Source organism: Strix aluco, chromosome Z (assembly GCF_031877795.1).
Source record: "Strix aluco isolate bStrAlu1 chromosome Z, bStrAlu1.hap1, whole genome shotgun sequence".
Classification (NCBI taxonomy): Eukaryota; Metazoa; Chordata; class Aves; order Strigiformes; family Strigidae; genus Strix; species Strix aluco.
Window position 1 is genome coordinate 13,277,462 of NC_133971.1, and position 25,763 is coordinate 13,303,224.

At 38.9% G+C, this 25,763-nt stretch overlaps 1 protein-coding gene across 11 annotated transcripts in view; it reads left to right on the plus strand.

Annotated features, from left to right (window-relative positions):
- The window catches only part of ERBIN (erbb2 interacting protein), a 123,102-nt gene that overhangs the window by 21,043 nt on the left and 76,296 nt on the right, over positions 1-25,763 (plus strand). For 10 of the 11 annotated variants that reach the window (XM_074811584.1, XM_074811597.1, XM_074811591.1 and 7 more), the window contains 2 exons: positions 1,409-1,499; positions 23,754-23,810. The gene's annotated coding sequence lies outside the window, so the exon portion shown is untranslated. The remainder of the gene's footprint in view (positions 1-1,408; positions 1,500-23,753; positions 23,811-25,763) is intronic. The other variant, XM_074811588.1, reaches the window with a different exon arrangement.

Here is a 25,763-nt window from a genome sequence, read left to right on the forward strand (position 1 = left end):
AGTAGGAAAATTTCATAAGGAAAGTTCCAGAGCCACCACTATAAGGGACCCAAATTTTTTATTCCCAGGCAAGCCAGGAAAGTAGCAGTACAGTCATCAACCCTGGCGTCCTTCAGAGTTTCTAGCTGTGCTGTCCAAGGCACCATGGGGAGCTGATACCAGCAGTATTTTCAAAAAGGTAGCTGAGGTCTGTTAAACGATTACATTAGTATGGAGGTTTTAGAGTTTGTTAAATCCTCATGGAGTGTTCAGGAAATGGCAGAAACAAATATTTTAATGATGATTCTGTTGCTGCTCTTTGTCTTAGAAGCTTTAGGAAACTCAGTTTTGCGACTGTATATTGAATGCTTTATCAAAAGAGTATGCTTATCAGGATCTGATCTCCTGAAGAATCTCTTTCTTGCAAGAAATATTCCGGTTATTAACTTAGAAACCTAGATCTGTTAGACTTTTTTTTTTTTGTGGGATGCATTTGCTGTTTTAAAAGCAGATGAGAAGATTGTTCTGTAGTTTATTGTCCTCTCTTCCGTATTTTGGCACCTTATTTGAGCTGACTCCAATGAATGTCATCAAGATGAGGCTGTGGATATGCTCCATATACATCTTAGACCTACTGCATTATTCTGACCTACTAGCCAGGACCACATAAGAAAGCTTTGTACCGTAAATATACAGAGTATATGGCAGTACTCCACAAAAGCTCACCAGGCTGAGTGAGCTTCTCAGAAATAGATCCAACTACTTGTAAGCAACTGTCTCCACTCTTGCCAATGGCTGTGGCTGCAGACTTTCAATAAAACCTCATGTTAAGCTAAATGAAAGGCAGCTGGCAGGTCCAATTAAAATAATTGCAGCTTTTTAAAAGCCTCATCTGTTGCAAGGAGTTGTATTTCCCCATGAGGGCTGTGAGAGTATTTGTGACAGTGTGGGTGGTACAGATTCTCTTTCAGAAAATGTGCTTGAGACTCACCAGAACAGCAGTGCTTTAAGAGGAAGTCATCCAGTTGAGGTCCTGCACATAACTTCTTGTTGGTTTTGGTTACATTTTGTTAACCTGATGATTGCGTTAAAGCTCCATTCATACAAGTAACAGCAAGGGAGCTGTTTTGAATTCAATCTTGCTAACAATGCATATGTTTCGGTTTTGGCTGCCATAGAAGGAGGAGATGATAATAAGTTCTATCTTTTTTGTGTTTTGGCACACTGCTTTCTCTGTTTACAATACTTTGAGATTTGGCAAAAATGGGTAATTGTGGAATGGTGCTTGTGGTGGCAAGTTACATATTACCACTTCTGTGTTGTTCTTTAATTCTGGTGTACAACAAAGTTAATGTGTGAATTTGAAACTGTCTTTTTTTGCAAGGCCCCTTATACCTCTCATCGTGAAAACACTTCTTCTTTTTCACAGATCCATGTGGATGGTTTAATATTCTGTGGTCCAAGGTCAGAAACTGATTCAGACTCCTGTGGTGTGAATTGGCAGCGGTGGAGTGATTCGGGTAGGTGGCTGTATTGAAGGAGATAAGGGGAAGGAAATGTTTTGGGTGCACTTACTGTTTCAGTTACTCCACAATGTACTAGTAGTATCTCCTCTCACCCTCACATGTAAGAATGATAAACTTCTGTTTTAACTGCTGATTTTGTATTACAGTAGCTTGTAGGGAAGATGCGTAATAACTGTGAATTGTGGGTGCAGTGGCACAGTCTGTTGCATTTGGGCCACAGATCATGGTCTATGTGTCTGAGGTTTTAACATGATGATATGTCTCTGTGTGAGCACTTGTGTATAGGCAACCCGGCTTGCATTGCTTCTGCTATGATTTTCTGCATTATTTATTTACTTTGAATGCTATGTCATGTATGCAAGGTGGTAACCCATTTTATGGTAATGTATTCAAGTAGTTCTGTGCAAAAAATAAAAGCCGTTTCAGACAAATACTTCTACCCTGGGTAAGATAACAAATGCTATTATCCTATCTAGAGAAAGGTTAATATGACTGGGGCTCTTTTTGTTTGTTTTTTATTTGTTTGTTTTGGGGGGTTGGCATTGGTTTTCAGTTGCAAGCATGTACTGTTTTGGTTCTGTACACTTGTTACATTGTTAATGGTATGTTTTGGGGGGCAATAAGACTGAAGGGGTTTTTCTGTTTTAAACTTATCTTTAATACCATAATTCAATAGCAGATGCACACAGCTCTTCATAAAGAATTGTAGGGACAATACAGCCAGAAGCATGTGGTGATTTTTTAGTAAGTGTGTTCCTAGCTGAAGGGCCACAGAAATCTTTAGTAGATCACAGTATGTTTTAATCTTAATATACTGGAGTAGCATCTCCAGTAGGATAAGTTTGATCTTAATATACTGTCTTAAGTCCTAATTAGGACCATCGAGCAAATGCATTTTTCCCTCTGCTCTCTTCATCTCTTGCTCTGAATCAAGAGTGTAGGTAGAATATACTCACAAATATTTGTAACTATCCACAGAAAGTGTTTGAATTTTGGGAGGAGAAATATTTTAACAGAAAAAACTGTTATAAATGCTTAATAGTATTGTAGAAATGATGCGCTTGGAAATGCAGGTGTCCTATGAGATTTGAATTAGGAACCATTATGAAAAGGTAGTACAAATGTTAGAACTTGTGCTTGCAAATGGGTTAACGGGAAAGAGTGTGTTTTCATAAAAAAGGTTAATAAAGAGGAAAGGCAAGAATATTTGTTTTGAGGAGCAGTTTCTGTTTTTTTGAGAGGAAAATCCTAATTTATTAAAAGTCCTTGATACTCTGTATGAGGTCTTCGGAATTATTATTTCTGTAGAACGTTGGTTATGGAGAATTGGATAAAGTGCCATTTTTCTCCTATTAAGCTTCAGAGATTTCTTTCACAGTTCTCTGACTAGTGAGTGATACCGTGAAGAAGTCATCACAAAAGAAAAGCAATTTTATGATGTGGATAGGCTGAGACTTTTAATAAGCTATTACTGTCCTATTTACTGCCAAGCTAACAATAACAAAGCAGGGAATTCAGGCAACAGTGCCCAGCTTGGATTTAGAAAGGGTCCTTTCCTTTGTAATGCTATTCATATTATTCAATAACATTCCTTAATATGTATAGGGAATAGGCTGATACACATGTCTGGCTGTTGCTAATAATTTTATGCTGAATTAGCATTTTGTTTTATAATCCTAGTTTCATTGCGGATCTGCTTGTTTTCACATTGAAATGCTTAAGTCTTACTAAGATAAAGGAATGGTTAATCTAGAGTTTATTTTTTGTTTCTTTGCAGTAGTTTGCTCTTATTTTATGTCTAGTCCCTTTTCCACTCCTAAGATTCATTACCAGACTTGATTAATGATCCTTTACTGGGGGAAGAAAATCTCTACTAGCTAAAAAGAACAGGACTGGGAAGAGAATGCTGGCTTTGCAATAGACTTGTGGCTCTGGGCAGATCTTGAATAGTTGAATCGTAAAGCATGTTCTGGTGAAGTATTTACTGTAGGTATCACAAGAGACCTAGTAAGTGTTCATAGTGTTTTGTGATCCTCTTGGATAGAGGCTTCTTAATGCCAATTGAGTGTGCGTTCTCCAGCTTCTCAAAGTTTTGTAATGAATAGGTTTCTGGAAAAGGTGCCATAATTTGTCAAGCTGCTAAATCCACAATGAGTACACTGCTAAATGCTTAGGTCAGATGTGAAAGTAATGTATCAATGTGTATTTACAGGTACTGAACATTGAGAGCAGCCTTGTGGAGAAGGACTTGGGGGTATTAATGAATGGAAGATGGACTATGAGCCAGCACTGTGCTCGTAGCCCAGAAAGCCAACCGTATCCTGGGCTGCATCAAGAGAAGTGTGGCCAGCAGGTCGAGGGAGGTGATTCTTCCCCTCTACTCCACTCTTGTGAGACTCCACATGGAGTACTATGTCCAGCTCTGGGGCCTCAACATAAGAAAGACATGGGCCTGCTTGAGGTGGTCCAGAGGAGGGTCATGAATATGATCAAGGGGCTGGAGCACCTCCTTTATGAGGACAGGCCGAGAGAGTTGGGGTTGTTCAGCCTGGAGAAGAGAAGGCTCCGGGGACACCTTCCAGTACTTAAAAGGGGCCTACAGGAAAGCTGGGGAGGGAGTTTTTATCAGGGAGTGTAGTGATAGGATGAAGGGTAACTGTTTTAAACTGGAAGAGGGTAGATTTAGATTAGATCTAAGGAAGAAATTGTTTCTTGTGAGAGTGGTGAGACACTGGAACAGGTTGCCCAGAGAAGCTGTAGATGCCCCCTCCCTGGAAGTGTCCAAGGCCAGGTTGGACGGGGCTTTGAGCAACCTGGTCTAGTGGAAGGTGTCCCTGCCCATGGCAGGGGGTTGGAACTAGATGATCTTTAAGGTCCCTTCCAACACAAACCATTCTATGAATCTATGAACATACAGACCTTAAATGAGTTCTTACTTACATATAGCTGAAATATATAAAAGAAACTTAAGACCAGAAGTTAAATACTAAAATTTGTCAATTTATGTTTCACTTTTTTATTTTTGTAATCCATACTCTGCCTAATAGGTGAATTTGACAAGTCCCTGAAATCTTCACTTGTACAGAGCATTGCAGCTTCTTTTGCAGTGGAGTATATTTGGTCTTCTGACTATGCTTTATTTAAGGATGCAGTTTTGAAGCTGTGTGTAATTAGAGTCAGTTAGGGAAAGTCCTATTTTATTGTCTTGCCATCAAGCCTTCCACCTGAATAAAGAAAATATTGGCTAAAGAGGCCCCCTTGTATCCCATTCCTCCAGTGTTCTTGTGGCTCCTTTATTTCATTAGGCTTTGGACATGTTTCAAGCTTTTTATATAAGCTCTGGTTTGCATATTTATTCTGTGAACCCTCTTGACTTGCTGATTCATTTTTCCTTGTAGCAATAAGCACTGGCCCAAATCTTCCCCTTCTTAGTTCTATTGACAAGTTCTGGCATGAAGTGCCTGCTCAAACATATCTCAGGTGGTTCAGCTATGAAGGTTAATCCAGTCAGCACAAGGTGTTTTTTATTTTGGCAGTGCAGTTTGGGAACTCATCGTTCTGTCAGCCTTGTGTTCCTTGTGGTGCAGAAGAGGTATGGACAAGCTGTCTCAAGAGGTGAAATCATTCTCAGGCCCACAGGCATTTCAACATTAAAACATTTTAGACTGCTTTGCTGAATGTTATTTTAGTTTAAGGGTTTCTGAAGGACAGTAGTTAGTCACTTAAAACGTGTGTACTGCTAACAGTCTATCTAAAGATTAGGTTATCAGAGGGCTGGCTTACCTGATAAACTTCCTGGTTGTCACATGGCCAGAATTGGATATTCTAAGGAAAACCATGTTCATCCTGACTGCATCTAGGCAAATTTGTTTAATTCTATGCAAAGGCTAGGTATTGGGAAACTCCCGCTTGCATTGCATAAGCAGTTCTTGAATCTTATTTGTCAGTTCAGCTAGCAAATAAAAAACTTCTTATACAGTGCCATAAATGTGCGTGGTGGTTTCAGAGGAAAAGTATGCACAGAATACTTCTAATTTATTTAAATAGCATGGTACATTCTGGCTTCCTCTTCCCTTTCCTCTCCTTTTCCAGCTATATTGTTCAGTGGAGATACAATTAAGTGCTAACTAATGTATGCAAGCAAGCTTCCTTTCGACAGTTGTGTTTGGAGGTCTTGGCCGATTCAGTTTGCTGGTTCAAGAATGCAGATGCCTATTTATTCAGTTAAAATATGACTTGTGTGTCACTTACAGACCTCATTGACTATTTCCTCATTTTCTTTTGTTTGTTGTTCCTCCCCAAATGGATTTTTTTCTTAATGATGTAATTGTATCCATTACAATATGAAAATATATTTTTGTGCTACTGGGAAGAAATGCTGACAAGACAGAAATGACTAGTCAAATGCTTTACTTTCAATGATGTCTTAAGCAACTTTGGGGAGCTGTAATGAATGTACCATAGTCTGTTTTTCTGCCAGAATATTTCATATGAAGTACAAATTGTACAAGTCTACAAATTTAATTGCACAAGTTTATATTAAGTACACATTTCTTCCAGTACTGTTACTATATTGGGAGGATCATAGAACAGTGGTGTGGAGAGCCGCACAGACTGATATATTATAGAATTTCACATCGATATGAGAAATATTGTCACTGAATAAGGAGCAGAAAATAGAGCAGGCTGGTTTGCAGCTAGCCAGTCTGCAACAAGTTCAGGCCAAGAAAGTCTGTATACAGAAAGCAAAAAGAATGAGTTACTTTTGATTCGTAGGGAAGCAGTAGCATGGGAAGACTGCTGTGTATTTAGGAATATCCAGTTACCATCAAGATGTTACCCTGCAGATTTCATGTCCATAAAGATCTTTAGCCATCCAAGACAGACAAACTCTCATTCTGAGGGAATTTACACCAAGTCAATTGAAGACAGTAATGTATAAACGGACAAAAGGCGGGTGCACAGTGTTTTTGGAGGTCAGGTGGTCTTCTGACATTCTTCCTGATGGTGAGCCAATGAGGACAAGGGAGATGATGAAAGTGAGCTAGCTGACTTAGGTTAGTGGTGCAAAAGGGGTGGGTTTTCCTATTGTGAAGTATTAGCTTGGCTTTAGGGCAAAAAAATAACAGATTTTTCTCCGAAGAGAGTAACTTGAAGTGAACATCAGTTACAGAGGAGGGTAAAATAGAATAGCTAATAAAATATGCAGTAAGAAACAAACCCAAGATATTGGAAATACCACTCATCAAGGACTGATGAATAATTCCAAGGATCTTTATAAAGAAAGAAGTGTTATGTAATCAGTTTTTAGGAGGAAAAGAAAGCTATGGTTGGTCTGTTTAGTATCAACTGGCCCTTGGTAGGAAGAGCAATTTGTTCGATGGTTAAAATAGCTGCTATAATTTAGGAAGGGCAAAGTGCTATTTTGATTGTTAGCTTTACCTATTTACCTATTTTTGACTTTTGAGAAGTGAAAAATAATTAATACTTGTTAACTGATATTCTCTCTTGTAAGCCTCAGCATAAATAGCTTGCTAGGGACCATCAAATCGCAGTCACGTACAGAATGACTAACTCCATAAGTTAAGGAAACCTAATTTTTATGTGCAGGTGGTCTTGTACTGCTAATACTAAAATGTTCCTTAAAAAAGATGATGGATGCAATATTCCTAGAAGTCAGTGTAGAAGGATTTGGAGTCACACCTGACACTGAAAGGTGCCAAGTAACCAACTGCATATTTAAAACCTCTTTGTGTTTGATAAAGTGTAAATGACTGTGAATTGATTTTGATCGTACATAATAAATATAAAGTTTAATCAGCAGCATTTATTTGTTCCTTTTTAAAAAGAACACTTGGAAGCCATTCAGCTAAATCATCTGTGTAGAAATTCCTTTTCTACTCCAGTTTTAAAGGGAAATCAGTTAAAAAATGTTTTACTAGATGCTTAGAAAACAACAAATCTAAACCAGGGTAGTGTCATAGTAGTAAAAAGTGTCCATCTGTTAAAGGAAGGAAAAAAGCTACATCAGTGAGTTATGGGTTAGAAGCAAAAGACTGCAGAAAGTGAGGGATGTAGGAAATGCACCAAAAATACGTTGGATGCTAATGTTAGGACCACTAAGGTGCTTGAGAATGAGATAAAATATACCAACCTTTTGGTTTTTTTATATCCTTGACAGGTGTGTTTTAGTTGCTTGGCGAAATAGGAGACTTTCATAATTGAGAAAATTGAAAAGAACTTGATGATCAAACTGATTCCTTCGTAGGATTGTTCAACAGACAAGTGGCTCACTTTTTAAATTTCTTGATCACTTACGAAATTACTGGATCATAATTCTGTAATTTGATTTGGTCTGGTTTTAGGTTAGAGGATTCATGTTTTCACCAGTATGACATGTGAAATAACATTTTATTCTTACACTCCCTCCCCCCCTTGAACTAGCTGAATATGTGAGAAAGGAGCACTGTTTATCTTTTGCACGTAACTGTTGCTGTTTGAGGATATGAAACTGCTTGATCTGCCTGTTATTCTTGGCTAGATGAAGAAGCCTCTGTGGTCTTTTTGCTGGTAGCAGGCATCTATGGCTGCTGATGGTCCTTCATTCCTTCCCTACCTTTTGTGCTAAAATACAGACTTCAAGTAAAAAGTATTCCAGAGACCTTATAGCAGCCTTCCAGTATTCAAAGGGGGCCTACAGGAAAGATGGGGCGGGACTCTTTATCAGGGAGTGTAGTGATAGGATGAAGGGTAACTGTTTTAAACTGGAAGAGGGTAGATTTAGATTAGATCTAAGGAAGAAATTGTTTCTTGTGAGAGTGGTGAGACACTGGAACAGGTTGCCCAGAGAAGCTGTAGATGCCCCCTCCCTGGAAGTGTCCAAGGCCAGGTTGGACGGGGCTTTGAGCAACCTGGTCTAGTGGAAGGTGTCCCTGCCCATGGCAGGGGGTTGGAACTAGATGATCTTTAAGGTCCCTTCCAACACAAACCATTCTATGATTCTGTGAAAGCATGAAGGTAGTTTCTACAGCTGTAACCGAGCTAATTGGAGCACAAAGGCAGAAAACCCCACCTTCTTTCAGATGTCAAAGAAATTGCTCAACTACTGCCTTCTGTCATTGCTCTCAGTACATATCAAGGTGAATTGTGGGCTGATTCCTACAGTTCATTCTTCTCTCTTATATTGGAAGACATTCAGGACTTAGTGTATTTCTTGTCTTTAATTTTATGTTCTTACTGAATTTTATTTGTGTATTAGCTTGCTACTCTTTGGGACAGTAAAGAAACAGTGCAGGTAGATATCTCCACTTCACATCTTCTCGTTAGAAAGCCTAAATGCTTGTACCAGCACAACTCTACTAGTTTTATTATGCATATGTTGGTATAGATGTAAAATGTTGATGCATTTTTATGTGTTTAAGAGCATGGATAAAATAAATTTTTTCCCAAACAGTATGATCACCCTTTGTGATGATGTAACCTAAAGAAGTTTTAGTAAACAAACTGGAATCACCTATCATGATTCAACAGAAGCGTGAGCTAGACAACAGATTGTATGTTCTCGAGGACAGGTTAAAGTGTCCTAGATGGATAGAGGAGCACATGATATGGGGAGATGGTGATGGTAAGTACTGGTTAGCTTGATGAGCAATGATATTTGCACATTAACAGCCTGGTAATTGTCAGGATTTTATTTTTAAGCATTTTTGTGAAGGTGAGAGATAGAGAAGATGATTAAGGAATTCATAGTTTATTGACTTTATATATCTGTGTGGGAATGCTGTCAAATGTCATTTCAAAAATAGTTGATGGTGATAGATAACTGTATTGGCTGGAATGAGAAAATAGTTTGGAAAAATAAGTGAAAATAAGATGCTTATCTCTCTGATAGAAAAGGGGGAAATTAGGGGTGCTTAAACAAGCAACACAGTCAGTGTCCTAGAAATTATTTTTGTGGTAAGTGGTGCAAGTTTGGTTAAGGTTTTGGTCTGGGTGTTTGAGGCAGAGAGGAAGTGTGACTACAGGAACTCAAGGAGAAACAGCTGAGGAGAGTTGTGGGTCAGAGTAATTGGCAGGATATTGCTGATTTCCACAGAAGTATTCAAAGCATGTGATAAGAACTGTTGTTGTTGGTTGACATTAAGTTCTGGTTTTATATGCACTGAATTTAAGTAGGCAGTCCCCAGAGGTGCTCATCAGCTGGACCTTTCCTGTGAGATGGAAGAGTGTTAGGGATAATGTATTGTTAGAAAGATGGGGGAAGCAGCTTGGGATGGGAAAGAGCATACTGAAAAAGAGGAAGAAGCAGAAGAATGGAGAGAAATGGTCTAACCAACAGCACAAGAAATCACGATGGAAGGGATGAGAAAGCAAGAGATGACTGTTTAGGGACTCTCACCTTTATTGAGGACTTTTTCATTGGAAGGATCACCTGTAGAGCAGTACTAGGTGTCTGAGAAGCCTTGGACAGAGAGGAGATGTTAGCAATCTAAGTTTTTCTTTTCCATTTTTTTTATGTCTTTCCTTACTCTACTTTTTATTTGCATACCTCTTTAAGTGAGAAAATTTTTACTGAGAGTAGAGGCTCCTCTTTTAAACCTCCTTTTGAAGCATGTCAGCTGTAGTTTTCTTTACATGTGCATTTAAAGCAAAAAATAACAGATTGAACATAGAGATACGGTTTCTGTAGGGAGCGATTACCCATGCATTTTTACATCTAGCAGGATTTAAGTTTAAGACTTATTAGTCTTAACTAATGGGTGTTAGATAAATTGGTTAAGCTCTGTCTCAGTGTTTTCTATTTTGGGTTTAAATACTGCTCTGCCAGGTCTAATTGAAGCTGTTGAGAATGTTTCTTTCAACTGGAGTGCTAATAGCACTACAGCTATCTAACTGCTAGTGCTTATTCTGGTCTCAGATTTTATTGATCATGCTCTTAGCATTTATTCTCAGCCCATTCTCTTATTGGTGTGAACACGAGACAACTTAAAATGCGTTTTTTTTCTAGATTTGTATAGTTCTATGTGAAAACTGGACTATACGTTTTGTCATAAAGCGCATGCATTAAAGCTGTGTTGGATGATTTTTGTCCATGACATGATCAGTCTGTCTCAGTTCTGATCCCATAATGGTATTAAAATGGAAGCTAGTATGTAAAATGGAATTAGTTCATTAACCTCATTCCTTATCTTTACTACTGAGATTTTTCAGTACTAGAAAAAATTTATAGTGTTTTTTCAGCTGTTAACGAAGATGACTGAAATGTTAAAAATGAACCTGTTGGAAAAGGTTGATTTTTTTTTTTTTTTTTTATTTGCAGTGTCTTACTGCTAGACAGAATATTGCATAGAGCTATCATCTAATGCAGTTTAATAAATGTCAATTTCTCTAAGACTTTAGAATAAAGTAATCTGCAAGTAAGCAGGTGATTTGCTTTATTGCTATGAAAGCTTTAAATACAGACTTAATTGTTTTGGCCAGATCTTATATTGGCTTGTTGGAGAACATCTGGGAGGTTCAAAAGAGCTGATTTTAGATGAGATTAAACAGATGTCAGGTTGTTTTTATAGCTCACATCCGATTGTTTCCTTCTTCACTTAGAAGTGATAATGGAGCTGTATCTAAAACCCAAAATCCCTCCGTTGTTTGGCTATCGGATCTAATAATGCATTTCACACATTATTGGAAGATACTGTGAATTGAAATGGGCAACTGTGGTAAGAAGGATTTTGAAAGATGTGTGAATATAATCTTCAAAATGCATTTTAGGGCATGCAGTTTAGTAGCACTTCTACCAATACGTGAATGGCACATTCCTCCAGGCAGTATATTTCTCCAAGATGACCCTTCAAAGAATGAGAAATTGGGAATCAGGAGAAACCTACTGCATTTGCAGACTACGCACAAACAGTGGTTTCTGCGTGTTACACTTCCACTGTGTTAGTTTAGGTTATGTTTAATAAAAAGCCATGAAGAATTGAGACAAAACACCCCTCACTATAACCTCATAGCAAACTCACATACTGTTCTTTTCCAGTCACTGCCATCTTCTACCCAGGGTTTAAAATAACAATTATGTGCCTATTTTTTTAGATTCAGAAGCTATCTATGCATTGGTTACTTCAAGTTCAGTCTGCAGAGGGGTTTTTTTAGACAGAAGAAACTAGGACTATTTTCCAATCACTTGAATTCATCATATTTATTTCCTTAATTTTCTTGAGCTGCGGATTAGTTATCTTGGAGCTCTGTGATTTCAAATTATAAAAATCTTTATTGTCTTAATGAACTGTTTGCCTTTTAGTTCAGGTGGCTTGTAGTCTAGGATTGTTTGTGTGTTAGAAGAGAATTGTTATCCTGTTACGTAGTAAAAATCCAGGGGGATTTTATAGCTGCGTTACATCCATGAAACAAATCACTTCTAGAACAGTATTTCCAGAATGTAAATTAGTTTACAACAGGGAATTTGGTAGCTTTAAATTATATGGTAAAACATGACAATCTGCTCCTTCCTCATTGATTCTAAGGCAGGTAGTGAGGAGATCTGACAGCAAGCCAAGGTTCAGTATTTAGAAATTGGCTCGAACTGTAAGACTAAGCAGCAGCATTAGTCTTTTCCAGAGTAACGTGATAATGTCACAGAGAAATGGATCATAACTCAGTGGCAGATGGCGCGTGCCTGTGTGTAGTATAATGGAGTAAAAATACATTTTGGTTTGATGTTGTACATGTTTAGTCACAATCAGTAGCTGTTGTGGTTAGTTATGAATTTAGTATCGATTCAAACAGGAAACTTCAACTTCCAGTAAGATACCTGTTCATTTACTCACAGCCTACTAAAAAGTTTTATTACCAGGCTTGAGAGTATATCTGTACTAATCAGTGCTTTTAAAAAAAAAATATAATTTTTCCTGCTCTGCTATCTAATTCCTGCTTTGAATATAGAAGTATTTTATTCCTCCTGATGTCTTCCTTTGTTACTGTTCATAGAGAACACTGACATTTAAGAATTGATCATCATAATGTGCGTATGAGGTGAGTTAATGATGCACTGTTATGACAGTGAATTGATGTGCACAATAATTGGCAGTTGAAGCTATAAAAAGTATCTGACAATCCTTTTTTTCTTTAAACCCATCCAAACAAACAATAACACCGTAATATTTTTGTATCACTCTGTATGTTAAGAGCACAGCTGAGGTTAACTTCATTCGAAGCTTTGAACGTTTAGCAGTTTCACAAGCATGTTCTCAGCTAATTGTATCTGTAATCAGACTGGTCAGTGATATCTCCTAATTCAACTTGCTAAAGCAGTGAGGAACAAAATAAATGCAGAAGGAAGTAAAAGGTTCATGATAGCAATTGGTAATTGGAAAGTTATGCCTGTGCACATGTGGGGGGAAAAACAGTGTCTAAAAATAGATTTAAGTGTAGCTTGACTAGCACTGCTCACCTCTGCCCTGGAAGGAAAGGGAACTCAGGAATTCACATACCCTAACAAAGACTTGGCTGGTAGAGTGAGATCTATAATTACGTATACAATTATAGCAACTGTTTGCTGTTAGTTTCTGCTATTTTTGAAACAATTTTAATTTGAAATCTGTATTAAGCTATTAAATTGTGTTTCTGAAATATGGGACATGTAAAAGATTCATCCAGTTCCTAATACTTATTTTCTAACCTGTTTCAGACAACTACCAGGTAGCTATTAGTTCTAACAATTTAGTATTTTATGCATAATTCAATAAATTAAAATATAAAGCCTCAGCTGATTAGCAGCTCAAGCTTGCAATATGTCCTGAACTAGCCAGTAGCAATAAAAGACCACAGGCACAAGACAAATTCATGCATTTAGAGTGCCACAAACATTCACAGAATCTGTAAAATTTGCAGTCTGAATTCTGTCTATACCTAGATTTCTGCTGCAGCGTGTATCCACAGCCTTCTACATTTTAATAATCTGAAACAGCTCTAGGATCCAATTTTGTGCATAAACTGTGGTATAACTGACAAAGTGTCTGCCTGATAGAGGAGGTATATTGAGAGTATATCTGTTTGCCTAGGATTTAAATGGAGAGAAACATACCACCTTTATTGTTCTTATTAATGGAATATAAGCAATAGGTGGTTCATCTGGGGTGTTGGAAACCTATTCTTAAATGTTGTCCAAGAGGACTTGGATCTCAGGTCATTCATATTTTAGGACAGCAGTGTACATTCTGTGACAGTCTTGGGGTCATTCAGATGGATGACTCATCCTGGGACTTGTTTGATTAAGTTTCACAAGTTGCTATTGGAAAATTCACTATTCAGTTAAATATTGTGCCCAGAATCTTTGCCAATGGTTCTTATTCCCTGTGCTTTCTGTCATACTTGGTAGTCATACTCAGTTTAGTGTCTAGATCACTTCTGTCTTCCTCATACTAAGTAGTTAACGGGTTATCTGTGTTAGTGAGTCAGCATCTACTTAATACAATATTTACCCAGTCACTCCTTGCTCACAGAAGTGTGAGTGTTGTGTGTCACCAGCATTTTATACATGCCTGTGGTCCCTATAAGACATGGTGACATATTTCTGAAGTACTGTGCAAATAAAATTAGGTATGTCCCTCCCTAAAGTTCAATATCTGCTAAAAGATGTGGGTGTGATGAAGTAGAGGAGGGAAAAGGGTTTATGTAATGAGTGACAGTAGGGAAAAAGAGATAAGGGTCATAATAGCATCACGCAAGTTAACCACCTATTTCATTTAGATCAAATGTGTCCTTTTGAGAAAGGGTGGTATACGTTCTGTTGTAGTTTAGTGTATGTATATGACTCAGTTTCATGTTTTTTAATTACAAATTTTACTAATGATTAAATTGGTATATTGTCTTCTAAATATTCTTATTGTCTGGTTTAATTTTTTCCCCCCAAATCTCCCACATTCCTTTTCTTTCCCATCATCAGTGTCTCTTGTGCTGCTGTAAAAGAAGGCTAAGATCTGACCACATTTGTTGTCGCTAACAATAGGCCTGAAAAAGCTCTGATCATTTGGAGCTGTCACTGTCTAGGATCCATGCGCTGATGGGGAAACTCTGAAGAATGGAGGGGGGACAAAAAAGGGTGAAAAGGAAGTGGGTCACATGGGAGCAAATGCTGAGGTCTCCAGATCTAAATAGTTTTCTCATGGATTTGCAGCCTCTCTTGTTATCCGGAGTGCTAATGTAACATTGTTTGTGGTGCTAATTGGCCTCCTGATGTGACATAGCTACATCCCGTCTTCTCTAAAGTTGTTGTCGATTCTGTAGCAGCAGTGGAAATCTTTGAAATGGCTGAAGCTTGTGTGAGAGTTGTCCTAACTTACGAAGGATGGGGTTTGTTTTCTTTCCCTTTTTAATTCCTAAATTGAGTCAAGTTGGTTTCTTTGTGTTACCACTAACAACAAAGCTTCCTCAGGCTTAACTAGACTTCAGTGTGTAGCTTGGCACAGCTACTCACTTCTAGTCAGTGAGTTAGCACAAATATCAGGTACAGGAAAGTAAGTGTGACAGTGCCTGGGGTGCAGACTGTTGCTGTTCTGAGACCTGATAGTTTGGTTGTCCCTAAACATGGTCTGTGAGGTCAAGGTAAGTGGTCCAGGAAGCCGTGTCTCCTTGATTGAAGACCTCGGGTAGTTTTCTGTTGTGCATGATTTGTTTCTTGTTTTCTGCTGTATTGTGTACTTCAGAGACAAGAAACAAATTGATGTAAAAATAGATCCCTAAACCTATTTATTTTGCATTAAAAAACCCTATATTAAATGAATACAGTGTTTAAGGATGCCAGGTATATTAATATTTCAAATGCGTGGTTTTAAAGCTTCCTAAAATTCTTCATTTTAGGATTAAGTTTCAAGTATAAAATTAGTGTCATGTCTCTATTTTCTATGTTTTCATTTCTGGCTTGATCTCTGGTTATTTCAGCTAATGCAATGGCATCACACTGACAGAGCTAGTGAACAGCCTTAAGCAAAATTATTAGCAACAGTGTATAGTAACAATTTAATCCTCCTTACATTTACTGTTCTGCAAAGCAACCTTGTCTTATAGAAATCATTTGCAAGTCTGTGAACACCGGATGGACTTTGAAGGTATTTGTTACCTCCTGTAAAGTAGAAATAATTTCCAGTTAAATAGTGATTTCTCTAATTTAGTTTCTGTCCATCAATATAAGCCATCTTCATTCTATAAAGGGATTTTCCTGGTGCTTTTATTTTCATGATAGGAAAGGATACTGGAATTACTGTGAAATGAAGCATTGTATATCATGAATTCATGAATGATTGGATCAATGTGTGATTATTCAGCTGCTTAGCAAGACTTGAAAAAAGAGAATCTCAAATAGCAATTACGTTGACTAGATAATTTTGCTACAGTGGAGGCATGGAAACATCTATCTTGATGGTTCACAAAAAGCACTAAATGCCAACTTTCTCCCCTGGAAATGTTTCCGCATAAGCCAACAGACCTGCTTCCTTTTGTACATAGTGACATTGACCTTAACTCAAAACTAGCTTTTGACTTTGTTGGATCTAATGTTGAAGTTGGCCCTAATGTGGTAGTGTAGGTGGTGGGTAGGACCACATGACCTCCATCATTCTGCAAGTCTGATTACGTGGGGCAAACAGTGGAAAACAGCACTCTATCTTGCTGCTTTTAGGGGGAATACTGGGTTTAAAGGTCATTAAAAGTCACAACATGGTTACTTATCTACAGCATCTAGGCCTTCTGATGCTGTTGTAGATATAATTGTTTATGCTTAATAGCAACGCTGTATTTCATTCTTATTATAGAAGAACTTCTCAGAGCATGCGTGCTGAGGTTTATGCTTTGAGAAACAGTCATCTTGATTCATAAATGATTCCTTGCAGTTTTAAGAGTTGAGAAACTCCTCCCACCTGGTGCACTGCGTTATAGCAATTTTTCACTGTGAGATCGAACTCAGCCATATTGGTAATCTCTGCACTAATTATACTACTACAAAGGGGGATTTTGAACCCCAGGCAATTTTTCTAAATCTAGGTATGTTTATTTTGTTGTAAAACCACACTTCACACTCAGAACACTTACACAGTAAGAGTTTTGGCAGATATATTCACACAGGTGAGATAAATAATTCAGAAATAATTTCTTTTAAAAAATTGAGGTTAAATTTGCAATCTTCGTTTATGCCTTGAAGACCTTTCTTTCACTAGGTTCCCTAAGGGAAAGCAATTAACAACAAAATTCAGCAGATCTGATTTATCTGCATATGTGCAGATATGAATGCGTTTCCTTAACTGTCTTGTCCAAAAGTGCTGTTACAGTATTTTAAATAATGAAGATAGTTTTGTTTTGCTAGCCTCTAGGCATTTCATTCAGCTTTAAGATAATTAGAAATATCTCTAATAGAACTGTAGATACTCTGGCAAAACAATGAAACTCTTAATATTAAAATATAATTTGTATAGCAAGTTAGCCAGTCAGGGACCTATAACAGTGCCTTTTCTGTTCCATTGTTGTTGATAAGCATACTCATATCCCTTGGTAGAACACTTCCCAACTGCATGTCTCCTGCAGAATACCAACAATATTGCCAAATGCAGGTTATTTTGGAACATGATGGAAGCAAATGTGGATCTTTGTGTGCTCACTGAGAATGCGCCATCAGCTGTCTTCTTCCTGTGTTGAAGGATTCTGGTTGTCAGCAGCTGTGACTTGGTACTAGGAGGTAACAAGTCCTTAAGTAGGCCCGTCTCATGCCGCTTAAGGTAATATATCATAATTAACATCTTACACTCGTCCACCCAAGACCAGTAGAAAGATAGTGCTGCTTTTGAACCTTGTCAGATTTTGGTCAATGAGAATTCATGCAGCAGATTGTTTCTCTGCTTCACTCTAAACGTCTGGCTTTGATTCAGACACACAAGAAATAATAAGACATGGTGACAGCATCTGCTTCCAGGAAAAACAAGATGTACTCTTTCTTGAGAATGATCTCTGAATCCTTTGTGTCTCCCTCGTCCTCCCCTCTTGCCCCAATTTGTTCCCCAGTGTGGGAATCCAAGATTAACTAAGCTGTGGTCTGCAGACCTTCCTACTTTGTGCAAAATGTCTGTTTGATTTCAAAAGGATAGAGGTAGATATTTTGCCAGCTGTGTTTATCTTTTGTTTCTTCAATCAAGGTCATGTGTCATTCTTTTTTCAAATCTAGCTCGTTGTAAGGCACACATTTCTCACCTGTGTAGGAGGTTGTGACCGAGAGAGAGTCTTGCCAGTAACCACTAACAGTAAAACTCCTTTATTATTCATAGAATCATAGGATACCAGGTTGGAAGGGACCTCAAGGATCATCTGGTCCAACCTTTTTTGGCAAAAACAGGGTCTAGACAAGATGGCCCAGCACTCTGTCCAGCTGAATCTTAAAAATGTCCAGTGTTGGGGAATCCACCACTTCCCCAGGGAGATTATTCTAATGGATAATTGTTCTCATTATGAAAAATTTTCCTCTTGTGTCCAATAGGAATCTCCCCAGGATTAACTTGTACCCATTACCTCTCGTCTTTTCCATGTGACTCTTTGTGAAAATGGAGTCTCCATCTTTGTAGCCACCCTTTAAATACTGGAACATAGTGATGAGGTCTCCCCTAAGGCTTCTTTTCTCAAGGATGAACAAACCCAGTTCTCTCAGCCTTTCCTCACATGGCAGGCTTCCCAGTCCTTTGATCATCTTTGTGGCCCTTCTCTGGACCCTCTCCAGCCTGTCCACACCTTTTTTGCATGGGGGGGACCAGAACTGAACACAGTATTCCAGGTGTGGCCTGACAAGCACTGAATAGTGTGGGATAATGATGACTTTATGTCTGCTGGTGATTCTCTTGTTGATGCAATCCAGCATCCTGTTGGCTCTCTTTGCCGCAGCAGCACACTAGTGGTCCATGTTGAGCTTGTTCACCAGGACCCCAGGTCTCTTTCCAGAGAGCTGCTCTCCAGTCAGGTAGATCCCAGTCTGAGCTGCACTCCTGGATTATGTTTTCCCAGGTGTGATTGTCCTTGTTGAACTTCATAAGGTTCTTGTTAGCCCACTCTTCCAGCCTATCCAGGTCTCCCTACACTTCCCTTCTGAAGTGTCCACTTCTCCACTCAGTTTGGTATCATCAGCAAACTTCATCAGGGTACACTTGATCCCATCATCCAGATCACTTAGAAGATACTAAACAGCACTGGGCCCAAGATCTATCCCTGAGGTACCCCACTTGTGACAGGTTGCCAGTTTGAGAAGGAGCTGTTTCCCACCACCCCTCTGGGTGCGGCCTATCAGCCAGTTCCCCACCCACCGCACAGACCACTTGTCTAGACTGTAATGCATTAGTTTCTATAGGAGGCGGCGGCTGTGGGAAACTATCAAAAGTCTTGGTGAAATCCAGGGAGACAATGCCCACTGCTCACCCCACATCAACTGAGCAGGTTACTTGGTTGTAGAAGGTGATCAGATTTGTTAAGCATGATTGTCATGGTTTCAGCCCGCACAGCAACTGAACATCACTCACCCCTTCTACCCCAGTGCTGTGAAGGAGAAAAATGAATCAAAAGACTCAGGAATCACAGAATCACAGAATCGTCTAGCTTGGAAAAGACCTTGAAGATCATCCAGTCCAACCACTAACCTAACACTGACAGTTCCCAAGGACAGAGAGGAGTGGCTCAACCATTATGGTCACAGGCAAAAGACAGGTTTGTTAGGGGAAGAAAAAGACATCGCTTTAATTCCAAACACTAACAACAACAACACCACTTAACAGACAGAGTAGGACCATGAGAAGCATTACCACATCCTAAAAACACCTCCCACCACCCCTCCCTTCTTCCTGGGCTCAGTTTTTTCTCTACCTCCTACCTCCTTCCCCAGTGGTGTGGGACAGGGGATGGGGGGTGCAGTCAGTCCACCACTTTTTCTTGCAAGGCAAGGGTGGCAGGGGCAGGAATCACTCTTCTGCATTCTTCCCCCAGCTCCACGTGGTGTCCCTCTCATGGGAGACAGTCCTCCACAAACTCTCCCCACGGGATGCATTATTCTTCCTCCCAGCGCCGAACTGCAACAGCGGGGGCTGCTTCTTCCCACAGAGTCCGGGGTCCTCCACAGGCCACAGGCAAATCTCTGCTCTGCCAGTGACCTCCATGGGTGACAGGGAAGGCTGTATCCCTGCTATCTCACCACGGGATACAGTGTACCATCTCCCCTTCCTCCACCTCCTTCCACTTGACCTCGGTGCTTGCATAGGGGTGTTTGCATAGGTGTCCTTCTTGTAATGCCTCCTCACAAGTCCCCCAATGCCCTCACAGGTTTCCCTTCTTAAATAAGTTATCACACAGATGCAGTCACCATTGCTAATTATCTTGGCCTTGGCCATAGTCAGGTCTGACTTGCAGCCAGGGGAACTTTTGAGAAGCTTTTCACAGGGGGCCACTGCTGTAGCCCCCTCCCCCACTACAAAAATCCCCATCACACAAACCCAGCACAACGATTTTGAATGCATTTCTTGAGATCATAGCCTTTAGTTTTACTTCCTGTCAGGTATTTGTGAGGTACTAAAGATAGGAAAATTATGCTGCAACAACAACAAATTTACAATTTGCATTTGATGTTCACATTACAGAATGTTACAGAAGAACATACTGTTTTCAGAACAGGATGAACACATATGATCGTTCCCCCAGGTAGTCTCCCCATACTTTAAGCTGAGTGCTAGGGCTCTTCCGCTGTGCCTTTTTGGTTGTAGGAACCTGACAAATATCAAGACTCAGTCCATTGTGGTTGATATCATGTGCTAGAGCAGGGTTAAATAAGATTTCATTAGGTATTTTTACCTTGAGGCTAGTTTACCACTAGTCGTCTAAAGCACCTGTTACCATTTCTGTCAAACAAGTGGGAAAGTGGTGATCTGAGCTAGTCAAGGTCCTGGTGTGTGCTTACCTTGGTCTTCTCTGAATACCCTGGTCTATTTTCTTTGAAAGTTTGCGCTTTCCTGTGAAGTGGACCTGGCAATGTGAACGTGTGGAAACCAGGAGGGTTCCTGCTATTGGAGACTCACCAGTGCTTATAGTGTAGTTACAGCACACTCTTAGGTGTTCTCTTCTAATACAGGCTTAAGGTTATCTGACTCAAAGTCACGGTTTCAAGTGACATTAAGGTAATATCTGTTGTAGTGAGTTCATTGTTCTTGTCCGATTCTATAACTGCTGTCTTTTGTTCAGTGTATAGCTGCTTAATCTCCAAAGCAGAATGACCTGAAGTATCTGGGTGGTGGTGTGTATTCCTCCATGCACACACATCCCACTTGCTGTATGATTTCCTCTGGATGGTTGGGATCAGATGAGTTCCTTGTGCTTGGTTTGGAAATCTGCAAAGAGTTCATAATTTGGTAATCACTCCCTACCACTTGATTTTATTCTTCTGGGCATTTCAACAGAGGCAGCTTAACAGGTGTCAGGAAATGATGCAAGAGTAATCCCTTTTTTGTTTATTGTTTTTATGATGATTATGGGGCTAGCTGTTTCTTTGATCATTTTTGTAGTCTGAACTCTCTGCCTGCAAAGTCTTGACCTCATGCCTTTTTCTTTGAGAGACACAATCACCTGAATGTCCCACTATCAGATCCAGCCTTGCGCTATGGTATTCTCTTAATTATCCTGAATTATCTGCTTATCCTAGCAGAGCTGTTGCAAACCTGCATTTCTTCTGTTTGGGAGCTTGTGTGCAGTGCCTCTGAATAGCTTTTGTAAAGATTAGTTTTTCAGTAGGAGCAAAGCACTACATGAAAGGAAAGAAGCATGCAGCCATGGCAGTTTGACACTCTCTCCTAAGACCTCAGGTTTCAGAATCTGATTTGAGTCTTGCTGTCTGTCTTCATCTTTTTAATTGTCTTGAGGGCTGCTTTTCTGTGTTTCTGAGGCTGACTAAACTGATAAGAGACTTCTTTTTTCAGCAGGAAGCTTGAAAGACTTTTACCTATGTTATTTTTTCCTTTGCTATTTGCATGCCCTGGTTGTCCTTCTACAGAGAATAAATGTATAGATTTCTGCAGTGTAGTGCATTGGAGTCCACTTGGTATGGGTGCAGAAGCTGGCACCAGTGACTCCTGAGTGAGGAATAGGACATGTAACATGTGAAAGTTGGTTATAGTGCAATCCTGCTGTGGTAGTCGTGGCTTCTGAAGGAGTTCATTGTTCTGTGATTGCTACTTGTTTCTTACTCCAAACCAAGGAACTTTCATTCCTCCTGGAACAATTTTGATTTTAAATAAGTTTCGGGATTTTTTTTGAGGACACATTTATGATGATTTTATAATGGGTGAATTCTGCTTTTTATTGAAAAGGAATGAAATATAGTTCCACTATAGGTAAATCCTTTGAATGAGCTACTACCTGTACTCCCCCCAGTTTAAGTTTTTTCCCTAGGTACTAAAAATTTGACAGATTATACTCTGCCTGACTCAGCTTTTTAGCTTTTCTACATGACTTCATGCTCAGATGATCTGTCTGACCATAGTGACGCTTAATCCCTCTGAAGATATGTTATACTTCTGTCTTTGTTGGAGGCAAAATTTATTCTTTCCATAGGTCCAGCCACTAATTTTGAATGTATTTGTATTCAGATGAATGTGCTGGATGTTTTTGTTCATAATTGTTCTACTTCAGTGAAGATGGTGTCAGTGATCTGATATGCCTTATTAAATGTGTTGCAACTTTCTAAAAAATTCCTAAAGTTAATGTTGCGTTTAGGGTGAGAATAAATTTGGTAAGAGATAAATCCCCTTGCATTCTAGCTGGTCCTCAGAGATGAGGGGCTAGTGGCGGCTGGACTTGTTCTTTAATAGGTATGCCAATTGGAGCCGTAACTATAGGTCTGACCTGGACGCCCAAACAGCCTGTATGCTGTAGGCCCGGTTGAGTTCACAAGAAGCTGTCAGATTCACAAATAGTGCAGATTAGTGGCTGTCACTATAGGTCTGACCCAGCCCAAACAGCCCATACACTGTACATCTGGTTGCATTCAAGAGAAGCAGTCAGATTCACAAATAGTACGGTTTATTTTCATGCAACATCTACAGTTCTTTAAGATTGCCTACGATAAATGCACAAACTGCAGGTTGGCTGTATAGCACTACACAAAAGAAAAGGATTGCAATCACACACACACAGTTCCCAGGTATACACTCGGCGTAGCCAAGGAGGTCTTACCAAAAGGCATCCCTTCTGGGGGCGGGCGAGAGCACAAACCCGTCGATCTGTCCCTCCGATTTGGTGTCGGATTATTGTCCCTCCAAGTTAGGTACAAACTTGGGGTACTATTTATCTTAGTAGGTATGGTGAGTGGGTGGGACTGTAGTCAAGTCATTATTTTGTTGAGTAATGACATAATTCATTTCGTGGTGCCAAGGGGTACAGCTGGTTTTTATGGGAAAAAGAGGGAGGACGGAAAGCAAGGTCGACTTGGTGCGAGGGGTGCAGCTGGGTTGTGTGGGAAAGAAGGGAAGATGAGGCACAGAGTTGGACGGTTGCTACAAAAAATCATCTTTTGCAAGAAAAGAGTAGAACAGGAGATAAATCTGTCCTTGAGAGAAGTGAAAGAATGGGACTGTGCAGCCTGCACCCCGCTTCGCATTCCTCCTTGGCGCCACATCAAACACTAATCACTGGACCTTTGTCCTGTCCTGTGTTTGTTCTGGGCACCCCGTGTCAAGGAAAATGTGTGCTTTGCAGATTTCTCACTGTTTTGCTGTTTTGCCTTCTTCATGCTTCCAGTACCTAACAGTTAATGATACAGAAGTGTGCTCTTTTAATGTTTTATTAACTTCTGATGTATTCTTTTCTTAATTTTCTTCAAAATTGTGTGCAAGAGATATCTAATGTAAGAGATTTAATAATTTAATACAACAATTAAAAATGGAATAGAAATGAAACCAATTTGCAGACAGAATGCTTTAAAATAAAAATAGGATATAAAGCAATGTTTTCTACTATGTTATACACACAATCTCCCCCAAAATATATATGTAATTTTTACTGTCTTGGAAGTCTTTCAAGTTCTCTGAAACCTTCAAGCTACTGTTCACACACGTGTACAGCTTTTCTTTTTAAAAAAGAAAACCAAAACTCTGAAAGCAAAATAAATATCCAATACAATAAAATATCAGTTTGTTCTTACCTAGTAGGGATAGGGTTGACTAAAATTTTTACCTTTGTCTTAAACAGAATGTTGGCTTTGAAAGCTCAGGGAAGAAGCAGCAGGGAAAAGAAAGTAACACAGTGGTAAGTACATTATTTTTCTTTCCTCTGGATCAACTGCACAGTGTATTAAAATAGAAATCCTCTTCTCTATTCATAAGTTGTAATAATCACCTCCAAAGCACTTTAATTTTATTCTGCATCATTTCTCATGTTATTCTTAAGACTTTTTTTTTGGTTATAAATATGTGTTGAAGAGCCAAGTACATGATATGTATTTACATGTAATTGTGTGCATAAATAGAAAGGGGAATATATAGGAAACTTAAGTTGCAGGAAAATAATTCTGATTGAAAGCTCGAAGTCCATTATCAAATGTTTTGACTTGTGAAGCTGTAGCATTTTATACTGCTTTTTTTAAATATTTTTTTTTTTTTAGTTCTTAAGAAAGATCAGCATATTTATGGAAAACTTGGATAAAAGATGCTTAAAAAAATGCTTTGAATGTTTGTTGGTCCTCTTACTGTCCTTTCTGGTTTGCTGATCTAAAGTCTAGGCAAACAACGCATCATATCATTTCTACTTTACTGGTGTATTAACATTCTTTAGCTAGAGAGCATACCTAAGAACATGAAAAGTATTAAGAAGCCAAGTAAAGTTCAATTTTCTGTTCAGAGCTCTATGGAAAAGCAACACATGTTCAGAATCAGCTTTTTTGTTTATTAAATGATGCCAGTGCAGATGGCACTAAGTTGCTTTTGCCTCATATTGTAAGGATTTCTAGAGGCAAGTATTTCTCATGAATAAAAAGAATGCCCAATAGAACATTTTGTCTTTAGAACTTCTCTATGAATTTCTATGAAAGATTGTTATTGCATACCCACCCACAAAAAAAAAAAACCCAACAACACATGATAGTAGCTTGCATCTGCTTGATTTTATTAATAGTGCTGCTCAGACTGTGGAAATGCTAATAGATATTGACACTTCAGTGACTGTAATTTTGAGACTTACTATAAAAATACCAATTTAAAACATACAAAATCTTCTGTATATTTTATCTGGCATTGCTACAAACAGCGTATACTTAAGAAGATAGAAGCATGTGCACATGCTCACATTTTCCAGCCTTTTGTGTAGTCTACAAGGCTGTAGGCTTTGTGTGTTTTGGCATTCTCTGCTGAGCTAAGAAACTGTGCTGTTGCTGTACTGTTTCAGCTGTGCTTACTGCTCCATAAGGTTTGTTTCTTCCTATGGGCAAATGACTAGCAATGCCTCTTCCCTTCACTTCCCCTATGCTGGTTCATCTGACTGTTGTAACTGGAGGAATTAAGACAGTATCTCTTCCCTTCTGCTTGAATAGATGTTGACAGTATGTGATACACAGCATTTACTCATACAGTAGATCCAGACATAATCCCTCAAAGGACTAAACCCGAAGCATAAGCGGTTTAATATGGTTTTATACCTCTTCCAGAGGCTTACCATCTCAGTCTGGTTGCTCTGTGTATTTAATTTTCATTGTTTGCTTTGTATAGAAAGTCAGGAACTTGTCCTGTTTGTTTCCATGGATCTTTTTCACACCAACAATGAAAGAAAATGGAGTTATTTAGTGTAGAAATTAGTGGATTCTGAAAGCAAAGCAGTTCTGAAGTAGCTTGGTACAGCTAGCTGTACCAAATAGCTATGATGACTATCTGTACAGTAGCTGTGATTATTTCTACTGCATGGGGGTGTTTTCTTTAAAAAAAGGGATATGGTGGCTAGTGAGGGATGGAGTTCAGTATTCTATTGGGATAAATATTTCATGTTTCTGGCTATGTATTCACTTAAAAGTGACAAACACAAAAACCCAAACATGTCAGTTCCATAATGTAAAGGAATTCTTTAGCCATTTGAAAACATCACTGTTGAAATAATGAAATATGTCATGGCTTTTATAAAAGCTCAGTTTTTTGAATATTTCCTGACGGTTTGAGGGTCTCTTGCAGTTTACTTCAAACTTCAGTTTGTCCTAGTAGATATCCTTGAATTTAT